This window comes from Athene cunicularia (assembly GCF_003259725.1).
Source record: "Athene cunicularia isolate RWA chromosome 5 unlocalized genomic scaffold, athCun1 chr5_part1, whole genome shotgun sequence".
NCBI lineage: Eukaryota > Metazoa > Chordata > Aves > Strigiformes > Strigidae > Athene > Athene cunicularia.
Window position 1 is genome coordinate 30391581 of NW_020799101.1, and position 10635 is coordinate 30402215.

A 10635-nucleotide genomic window follows, 5' to 3' on the forward strand; every position below is an offset into this window, starting at 1 on the left:
AATCTTCCACTTCAGCTGGACCCTGAAGGAAGCTTCCTGATAATGTTGGTCTTGTAACACATTCTGAAACAGCTCTGGTTGGACAGAGTTCAAATCTGTTGACTATTCTGCTGTGCTATAATATCTGTATTTTCAGTCAGGATGTTCTGACAAGGCTAAATTTGACTAATCACTGGCCATTGTTTCCTTTTCATTCAGCATTAATCTTAAATCAGCAGTAAAATAAAGATAAAAATAGGCTGATTTGATTATCACATTTCTGTCAGTAAAAGTTTATATGTGTGTGTATATTTAAAAGGAGGTCTACTTAAAGGTGGAGTGGTGGATTCACAGATATATAAAAGTTATATTCTGTTCTTTGACAAACACAGGAGTCAAGCCAAACTATTAAAAAACAAAGTTGAGGGAAATTATCGGAATCATACAGACTTTGTTCAAATGCTGGTATCATGACTGTTCATAAGGAGCCATAATCTCATAGAAGTGCCTTAATTTTGCTGTCTCATTCCTTTGTGATAACCAGTAACAGGCATTTAGAGCTCTGCTTTCATAGTGGTCAATTTAGGTGAGTCAGGATTTTATTAGTGGCTTGGTTTTATTTACAATTTATGTACCAACCCTTGAGGAAAGGTAATTTTCAACAACACAGTTGTTTCAACAATATTTCTCAAAAATAACAAATAGCGTGCTGGCACTCTGTTTTTCTCAAGCAGGGGCAGTAGTCAGGAGATTTTTTAAAAGAGAAAGTAAAACTACTTTGCAGCACCCGAGTCTCTAAAGCTGGATAACAAAACTAAAAACAGTGCAACTTTTAATAACGGAAGGACACAGTACTTACCCTAGACAGACTTTGTTGGTAAACATACTTAATCTCATGGAGCACTTTTGATAAATTGCCAACAGAACAGAGACAAAAGTAAAACTGTTACTCCGAGAAACTTTTTGACTAGCTACTAAACATCATTTCAAAGGAACTCTTGTTTTATTACTAGGGGCATATTATACTTTCTTTTTTCTCCCCATGCCTGCTTTTCTGGAGCACTGAGGCTTGCTTCATTGCTTTAAGGAACTTGTGCAAATATTCATTGCTTTTCAAAAAAGAATCTGCCATTAGCCAATATAATAAATTAAAATTTTCCCTGCTGCATTTCAAAAATGTTGCAGTGTGAAATTTGAACTGTTGCAGTTCAGCCAGACAGATGAATTCACTGATTCCTAACTCAAAGCCTAAACGGAAACTTGCTCTTCCAGACACATCAACATCAAAGTGTACTGAAGTAAAACTGGAATTATGTTGTCCTCCATGATTTTCCTTTGTTCGTTTTACTCAGGAAAAAGGAATGGTAGGCTGTTCTGTAGTAATGTTTCCATGGCCTTTACATTTTCCATTAGGCCAACAGTTCCTGCACATGTATCACAGAAGCAAAACCAACAATTGTTATGCTGCACATAAATATTGACAGGAGGATCATGTTATATTGACATGATGGTATTTCTTTTTCTGTGTGCAACTACATATCATATGCTTATCAAGCACATTTGTACACATAATCATACATCTGTAGACATGTTTATTGTGTCAAAGCTTAGCTGTGAAGTAGCCAATGCGTACTTGCAAGCTAGAACTGGTTTATGTTAAGTTGCCATTTTCACTTCTGCCATCTTCTTTATTCATTCAGATAACTTCTTTATCCAGTGTCTTGTCCAGACATTTTAACTCAGCAAACAAGGAGAACAGAAAGCATGCACTTGCACGGCTTGTACAGCTCAGCTGTCACACAGCTGCTCAGCCACGTGTGGCCATCCATCCACACCTTCAGGCTGTAGGATGGAAGGGAATTCCTGTCAGTGGGCCTTGCCTCCCACTGTCTCAGATACCACATTAGACCTCCTTGTCCTCAGCTTAGTAGGATCTCCTCAAAACTAGTTGGATATTCTGCCTTCCCCTTTTCTTCCTCTTCCCTCCTCTTTCCCCTCTACACCTCATACACCTCACTATTGAAAAGCCTTCCTGTAATCTCACCTCTCCACTAGTTAGAAAGTTGTAAATCCTGACCTCATGGCAAGGCAATAACCATCTGGTTTTTGTGTCAACAGTCCTTTTTTTGTTTGAGAGGTTAAACAAAGCAAGTTATTTATTTTATGTTATTGAATAAATCAACACCTCTTCTGCACACCTGAATTTATCCTGGACGATGAAGTTACAGAGGTAACATGGAAAATGCTAATAACCTGAAAAAAAACCCAAACCCTTACTGGACTAATGGGATCAGATACTTGACATCCCATGAAATTAGGGAGAAAGGAGAAAAAAAGGAAAACTCCTAGGGAAGTTTTGAGAATTAATCACTAGGCAGGTTAAGCCACATATACTACTTCAGTCCATAAAACACAGGGAGAAACATCAGAGTTCAGTAATTATGGAGCTGTACTACTCAGATAGGTCTACCAAAATATTGACACTCTGGAAAAGGTCTGCTTCATGCAAATAAACCAGAGACCTCTTCCTGTAGCTGTTTAGGGCCCCAAACTTTGCTCAATTTATCACTTTTCTAGAGATACCTTTTTTTTTTTTTTTTTTTTTTTTTTTTTTTTTTTTTTTTTTTTTTTCCAGAAAGATAGGCTATAATTTATTCTAGCAACAAAGGAAGCCAGCCACATACTTCACTAGCCACATTCTACCTCATGACCAGACCTATGGCATCTGAACCAAGTTTCATATTCCTGGGGTTTACTGTGCATGTGCCAGATGGGGAAGATCTCAACCAAATCAAATGTAAACCAGAGGAATGTCTTGGTAGACCAGGCACTTTTCAGTGGCAACAAATTTGACACCTGAATGGTATGCAGAGTTTCACCTTGATTTTGTTCCTAGCAACTGGAGCAAGTGAATGCTGAAATCAGGGTCTACTGGGTGAGCTAATATTTGTCTGTACTTCTTCCTGAATCTTTGCTTTGCTTTGTTGAAGAACAAATGTTCTTCATAATATATATGGTCCACACATTATAAGAAGTGTAAACTATTTTGCTACCTCACTAATCACATCTACAAACTAAGAATTTAAGAAAACTCAACTTACATTCCAGACTGAAAAGTTGCTATTTTGAAAGGTCCCATGTTTTGCTTCAGCATCCAAGCACTAAGGACCTACACCCTAGGGTGTCTATCTCTGCTGTGAGCCTAGAGGGCCTGAGGCAGGATGCCAACCAGGGGAGCTACAAGGGAAAAAGGCATGATGAAAACGTGCCTTTAAGGCAAATACCGAAATTTGTAAGCACGTGTGTGCTGCCAAAGTTTGACAAAAATTGGCAGATTCTGTTGAAGTATTTCTCTCCAGACAAACTATTTTCCAATATGAATTTATGATACATTTTCCAACTATAACTTAAATAGTTTCCGATATAACTTCCAAAATGAACAGTGACTTCTTGGTGACGACCTCTCACACTTTTAATGGGGATTGATTTTTCAAAAAGTCCAAATAACTACCCTTTGAATAGCAAGCAGTTCATTCTGGTTCCTGTATTGACTTAGGCATACAGAAACATGAGTTAACTTTGAGCAGTTAGGTCACTAAATTTAATAAGTGGAAAGTGTACTGACATAGTCTTAAGAAAAAGTAGACTTAAGGGACCTGGCTCACATTTACCAAGTAAACATCTGCAGCAGTTTAAGATATTATTGTCTCAACTCCCAGCTGTTTGTTACTAGCCTTATAACAGAGTGAAAACAGAACATTTCAGCTTTTCTAGTTGACACTTAAAAGCATCTAAACACAATTTTTATCTTAATGTTTAAGTTAATTGGTCCAACTGTGAATTAGAGCTGCCATGCTCCATTCTGCCAGCTCTGTCACAGGGAGACATCTGGAAAGGGGGCAGGAAGGAGAGGGAGAGTATTGCACTACTGTAGCCACGTTTTCCAGAATTCACATGTCAGAGTCCTTAATTGCATTTTTCAAAAGTGATTTATGAGCTTGGAAGCCTGAAACCCTAAGGATTTCTACATGTCTCAGGCTTCCTGGTTTCTTCTGCAAAAGGATTTAAGGTCCTCAGTGAATAATTAAGGACTGCTGAGGTTTCTAACCCTGTCACTTTTACTCATTACATTGTATCTCTACTTACTACAGATGATCACTACAAGTGTTATGAATATCACTAAAATCTCAATAAAAACAATAATTAAGGTGATGTTAAAAACCCATGCTTATGTAAAATGTATATAACCACAGGCCTTATACTTTAATCTGGCAAAAGGAAGTATGTTCAAATGCAAGTACAGTCAAGAATATTCATGACACAAAGTGGTGAAAAGTTAAGAGTAGGCATTTGGCTCACAGCTCCAGACTGGAAAACCTCTAATAGGCAACATGAGACCTACTAGTAGTGACTGTAGACTTTCACAGGGAAATAAGGAGCTCTTAATAAGTTCCTAGGCTAAACTCAACTTTACCTTAATCCTAATGGGAAGTTTTGTATATCAAAGTTCCATCTGGAAAATGGGCCAGTTCAAGACTAACTGCTTTGAGTCTGATAACAGCCTTCTCATATTCACTGTGGCCTGAAAACATCCTCCCCTGCCTAAAAAATGCATATACATTAGTGGAAAGTTGGAAGAGTTCCTATTAAACAAGCAAAGTGTAATGAGAAAGTATTATATATTTAAAATCGAAATACCCCTTCTGATTCTCAGAACTCAGTAAAAAATGAAGGAAAAATTTTACAGACTGTTGATTTTCAAGGTCACAACATTTCAGGAAATTCAGAGAAAGTTGTAGGGTTAGGGTGATGAAAGCAAACCTGCTAGATAGCCAGAATTCCGTTCCCCTTTTCTCAACTATTGAGATGCACAGCACTTTTACATTTCTAAAAATCTATTACTATTAGCAACTTATCTGTCAGAAAGTAGGCAAATACCACTGTTCATGCTTCACAGCTGGGGTAACAGAGGTTTAAATGAACTATCTTGCTCAAAACAAGTTCACATTTTAAAAAATCAGCCTCAAAAGCAGTCTCAAAACAAGAATACCTTCACAGACAGACATTGTCCTGACTTATATCTTAGTTTTCTTATGGAATTAATGACACTTGGAAAATACAGCATTCGAAAATATGCAGGAATGTACAATACTCTCAGTCAGTCCCTCATTATGTTTCAATATTTAACTCCATTAGTAAATGGCAAACTTGCAAAGAAACTAAATTAATGACTTGGGAGCGGTATTCTGGAACTCAAAGCCAAGAAAAGGCAGGCATGCTAGGTGATGTTTCCTCACCTTTTCAGGTCAACTTGGATGCATCCAAAGAATATGCACCCTTAGATGAGATGTTCTGTACAAGGCAGAAGTTGTGTTTTTTGTCAGACATTTAAAGAACTTGTAAATACACAGACTTCCTGCAACTACAACCACAGTTACCTCAGAGGTCACAGTGCTCACATGCTAGATGCTGAGTAAAGGCACAGCCCTTGAAATCTTCTTAACAGTCACTAGGTAGCCATGGCAGAGCTATGGGTTTCTGACCTCATTCAGCACAAATCTCTTAGCATGTTGCTAACAAAGTACCGTGACAAAGCAGGATATGGTTTCACAGTACATTAGATTAAACTGCACCTGTGCATCTCCTATCCCTATGCAAAATCTGGAGCATCTCTCAATGAATATTGAGAAACCAATCTTGCAATTCAGTGTAACAAAGAATGCACACACAAACAGACTAGTGTGTCACCTCAAATCCTTCACAGTGCTGTATGAAAAAAACCCCATGGTTGCATGACATAATTTACTCTTTTATCAAGAGGATAGAGGTGTCAGTGACTGTACTAGGACTACTATTTCTTCTGCTTCTTGTTTCCCAGCCTTCCAGCAAAGCTGACCTTGCCTGTACCCTGGGAACACCTTGTGGCTGAGGCTCCAGTGCTTGGGGCAAGGGACATTCCCTGCCTTTCCTTTGAAAACCTTGGGGTCTTTTGCCATTGCACAAGCCCTTGCATCCACCCAGTTCCTTTTGCATCTCACAACTTCCACTGTTTCCAGATTTACTGCAGATCTGATAGATGCTTTTGCTTGAAAGGATGCTCAGGCAGCTTTTGGAGAGATGGAAGATCACCTCCCAGCTGTTCCGCTGTTACAGCAGACTATGAAGATACTACTTCCTTGGCTCTGGTGAAGGAGACAACAGAGTGGGAAGGCAAGGCAGTGCAGAGTATGCAGGACTAATATCATAAATACGGCAGTATTTTTCATGCTTAGTAACTCTGCTATCACAGATATTTAAAATCATGGTCCACATACTCCATGTCTAATTTGTTTTGTGCAGACTTATTCATAGCCTTAAGGGTGACAAAATTATTAATTTATTACATTAATCCTCTCATTATTTGTACTCTTTTGCTGGCTAAACTGGAGCTTTTTACATGTAAAATTATATCGGCACAGCCTCTAGAGTAGACATATTTATATGAGCACAAAGGTCTCTTATAGCTATAGAGATTAAATCCTGACTCATATAGAAATAAATATACAAGTATGACTAGATTCAGAAAATAATATCACTTTAACTAAATCTGCATAACACAACTTCACTGTTCAAACAAAGCCTTAGCCTCCCTTTTCAAATCACTTTGCCAAGTAACTGTCATCATTTTGTGATGTGGACAATCGTGCATTTGTCTGAACTCACCAAAGCTCTCTCTTTTGAATCAAGTGGGTAACTATTACCATCCTAGATTGAGCTCAAACCAGTGATAAACACAGAAATGCCAGAGTATTACCAATTGTCTGAGCCATCCAGTAACCAGACCTTATGCTGTCTGATTTGATGCTAACTGTGCAGTAAGGGACTGTGTGGTTTTACTCCATTCCCAATATATTTTTCATATTTTGTTTTTTGTAGTAGATAGATACTATTAACAATTAACTTTCAACTCAGTGCAGACTTTATTATTAAACTGTAGCAGTCAATAAGGAATCATCCTGAGAGAAAACTGAAAATGCTGAAATTCTATTGGACATCTCTCAGTAGAGAGATGACTTTTGGTGTCACAGTCTTTTCAGGCTTAGTGCTAAGCAGTTCTCATACCATTTGTAGCCTTTCAGCCTCGGAAGCAGCTCTGTATTTTTGTGTACCTTGCCACCTTCTGGCCATCTCGGATATCTGCATAAATGAGTTAGCTGAGATGCATAAGGCCTGAGGCTTTTCTAAGTTAATCAGTGATCGCTCTGTTTTTACAAAGCCTTAGACATACACAAAGTATGTAATATGCCAGTCTACTATAACATTTGCGATGTGAAAATACAATAATTCATGATGATAGGTACTAAGTCTCCTCCTGTCTGATGTCAGAATGTTTCAGTTTCCACCACTGCTGCTAATGGTGTTTTAGAACAATAAGGTTCTCCTCTGCCTTCAAATTCCATAGCAAAGCAATAACTTCTTTTTAAGCATAGAAGCAGATGCCCGGCAACTGGGAATCAATACAGTACTTCTGGCAGCAGAAGTCTAGTCAGCAGAGTTCACAGTGCTGTGCTGCCAAGCTACTCACAGGCAGCCAGTTCCAGCTAAATTTTAAAATAATGCTGCAAAGAAAGAGTGCTGAATGCCCCACTTTCAGTTCAAAAGCATTAGTCAATAAGACAATAGTAAAATATATAACTCAAATACATCCATGGAAATGACTAGCCCTTTAACTGATAAATAACATCTTGTTTAAAGAGTCCATATGAAGTAAAAAGTTTAGCTTGCATAAAAAATCTTTAAACGATTTGAATATAAATAAGATCCTGAAAGTGCTTTAGAACAGTTGTTCAAAGAAAAAAAAATGTACTAATAAGAATAAAAATTAATTTGCCTTACTTATATCCACAGAAGCCAAATGCAATGGTTTTGTCTCTAGATCTAAGTGATTTTTCTCTGAAATATAGCAGCCCAGTGGAAAAACAAAACCCATTACAGTTAAACTGTAATGAGATGCACTTGGGGATATAAGAAGAAAGGTAAGATATAAAGCCACCTAAAAATTGATGTGAGTTAATTATTGCTCTTTGATTTCCTTTTCCTGCTTACTTTATACTTCTTGATAGTCTTCCTGTTCAGTCCCACCACTCTTTTGCTTTCAAACTGTTCAGTATCTAGCCTCTAGTAAATACACTGAAAACTTTGACAGTTTGCTTTGCTATTCACCATTTTGATTGTAATGTCCTCCTAATTCTGTGTTTTTAAAGTCCATCTTCAGCAACATCTTTCCAAAAACAACTAGAGAGTCAACTCCATTGAGCAATTTAGTGTGTAGCTCACATCTATCCACCATTGGAGTTCCCCAAGTAAATATCCTGCCATTTACATAATTTGATTTTTTTCCCAGTAGATGTGCAATCAATCCTCCATTCCCTTGCAAATTGTTGTGTTGTAGTCCACACACTACTTGTGATAACTTTTTTTCCCTAATTCCCTAATTCAGCTTGTCTGCACCTCAGGTATCACATGTGATAGAAATGGTCTCTTTCCCTGGTATATCTTCCTGTGTGATTCTTGTGTGAGCTGTCCCAAAACTGTCGATGGTTGGGCTTCTCTATGTATTTACTGAATAAGACCTATTTCCAACAAAACCTTTCTGTTAGAGGGCCTTTACATTTGTCAGTGCAAACTGGCTACAGTTCTGAAGTGACCAGTTTGGTACTGGATTACCTTTGCATCTCTGTCTTCTCTTTAGCTGGGAAGATTAAGATACTACATGGCAACAGGATGAGCATGGAAAAATATGGGCAAAGAGGTGGCAAATGAAAACACAAGACTGCCTTCCTCCAGTCAAAGAGACACAGTTGGGAAAAGACAGAGGCTTTGTTTGGCTGATTAAATTGGCTGATTAAACTTTGGGGTATGATAACGTTGTTCAAGGGCAGAGTAGAATAAATTTGGTGCTGGTTTCCAAACATAGCAATGTGAAGAAGAACAAATACTGCATCAAAATAGAATCTGCAGCAGCGAAGCCCTTACACAGAATGCATGTCCATTCTTGACTCTAAGTGAAGCTTAGCCATGCATTCAGGAGGCTATGTATGTGTCTGCAAAGGTAGCTGACCTGATATCCTACAGAAATTTGTGTACCAAATCTAATTACAGAAAAAAAAAATAAATTAGCATCACTAAGAAGTTTACCTATTTACAGAAGTTATATATAACTACCGTGGTTCTGAACTTTCTAGTGTACGAGCATTTTGCAGACTTTATTTTACTGATCTTTAAGAAGTCTGATGAAAGATGAACTACCATCACTCCTGTTACAAAGTCTTTCTGTTAATAAAAATCATTGTATGTCAGGTAAGTATTTTTTTTTCACAGTAACAGCAAAGTCTGTGGCAGAACCAGAAGGGAAACTAGAGCTCCAGAAAATTAGTTTACCATATCTTTGCCACAACACAAAGGTACTAATCCTTTTGTATCAGTGAAAGAAATTATTGGATAAGTTCAGGAAAACATTTTTGCTCAGTGTAATATCAGATAACTAGATCCATTACTTGGATACTTTACTTGTTCCACTGTGATGTCTTAGTGTTTCCAAATTCAACAGCACTTCATTTCTTAGATCTCCCAAAAAGTGACCCTTTGCAAGGCTCTGAACATGGCATTCAGACATTACTAGTCTCATCACAATTTGAAGACATACTCCTCACTGACTTAGACATACCATCAGACTCTTGGGGTGTATAGTTCCTTTGTTCGTTTGTCAAACATTCCTGAATCCCCTCTGAACTGCACTATTGCTTCCCCAAAATGTGGTGGTTTAGGATCTGCACTGGTATGCAGACCCGGTGCCTGCCGTGAGTATCATCTACCTCTACTCGGTTTTATATTATTTAATACTTATGAAAGAAATATGTGAAAGCAACTTGAGTGGGAAAAAATGAAATCTTTCCAAAAAGCACTGGGTCTGTATCCTACAAGTTATGTTCTAAAATGCATCACTGTTTAATAAGAGTTTGTTTCCTATTTGAATATGCCTCATTAAATAATAAAAAACAAAATTAGCAGACAAAGCAATCTAAATTATTTTGTTTACCTTCCTTCTGTGTTATGGTATTAAAATGGAAAGTGTAAGTATGTAACAAGTTTGTGGGGCAAAGATTAGCTTATCAAATTGCTACCAGGAGATGGCACCATTAACAAAATAATTTGAGTACCACATATGAGTCCCTCTCAACCATCTGTATGTCTGAATGCTTTGACAATTCCAGGTGTTTTCTGAGCCCGATCCGGCAAATCATTTATCCAGGCAATCCTCACATGTGAGTGATCCAAGGCATGGTGAAAGGATCTTGCACGCTGTGTGACTGGTGACTTATTTGCTCAGGTCGGCAGATCAGGGCTTGTGCTGAGTTACCAAATACAGGAAGATACTAGTTACTGGCCAGTATTTTCCTCCCTGATAGGTTACATATTGATTTGGAAAAGAGATTGAGGGGATATAGGGATACATATATGTCCATATATATATGCATAGTTTTACTAATTTTTTTTTTATCTTACTCTGCCATATATAGGCTGCAACTAAGTTGCATGAAGAACTGAATGCAAAGTTTCAGAGAAGTGCTGATGTGGAGTGGACTGGCTCCAATTACAGTTGCTAGAGGTGAATGA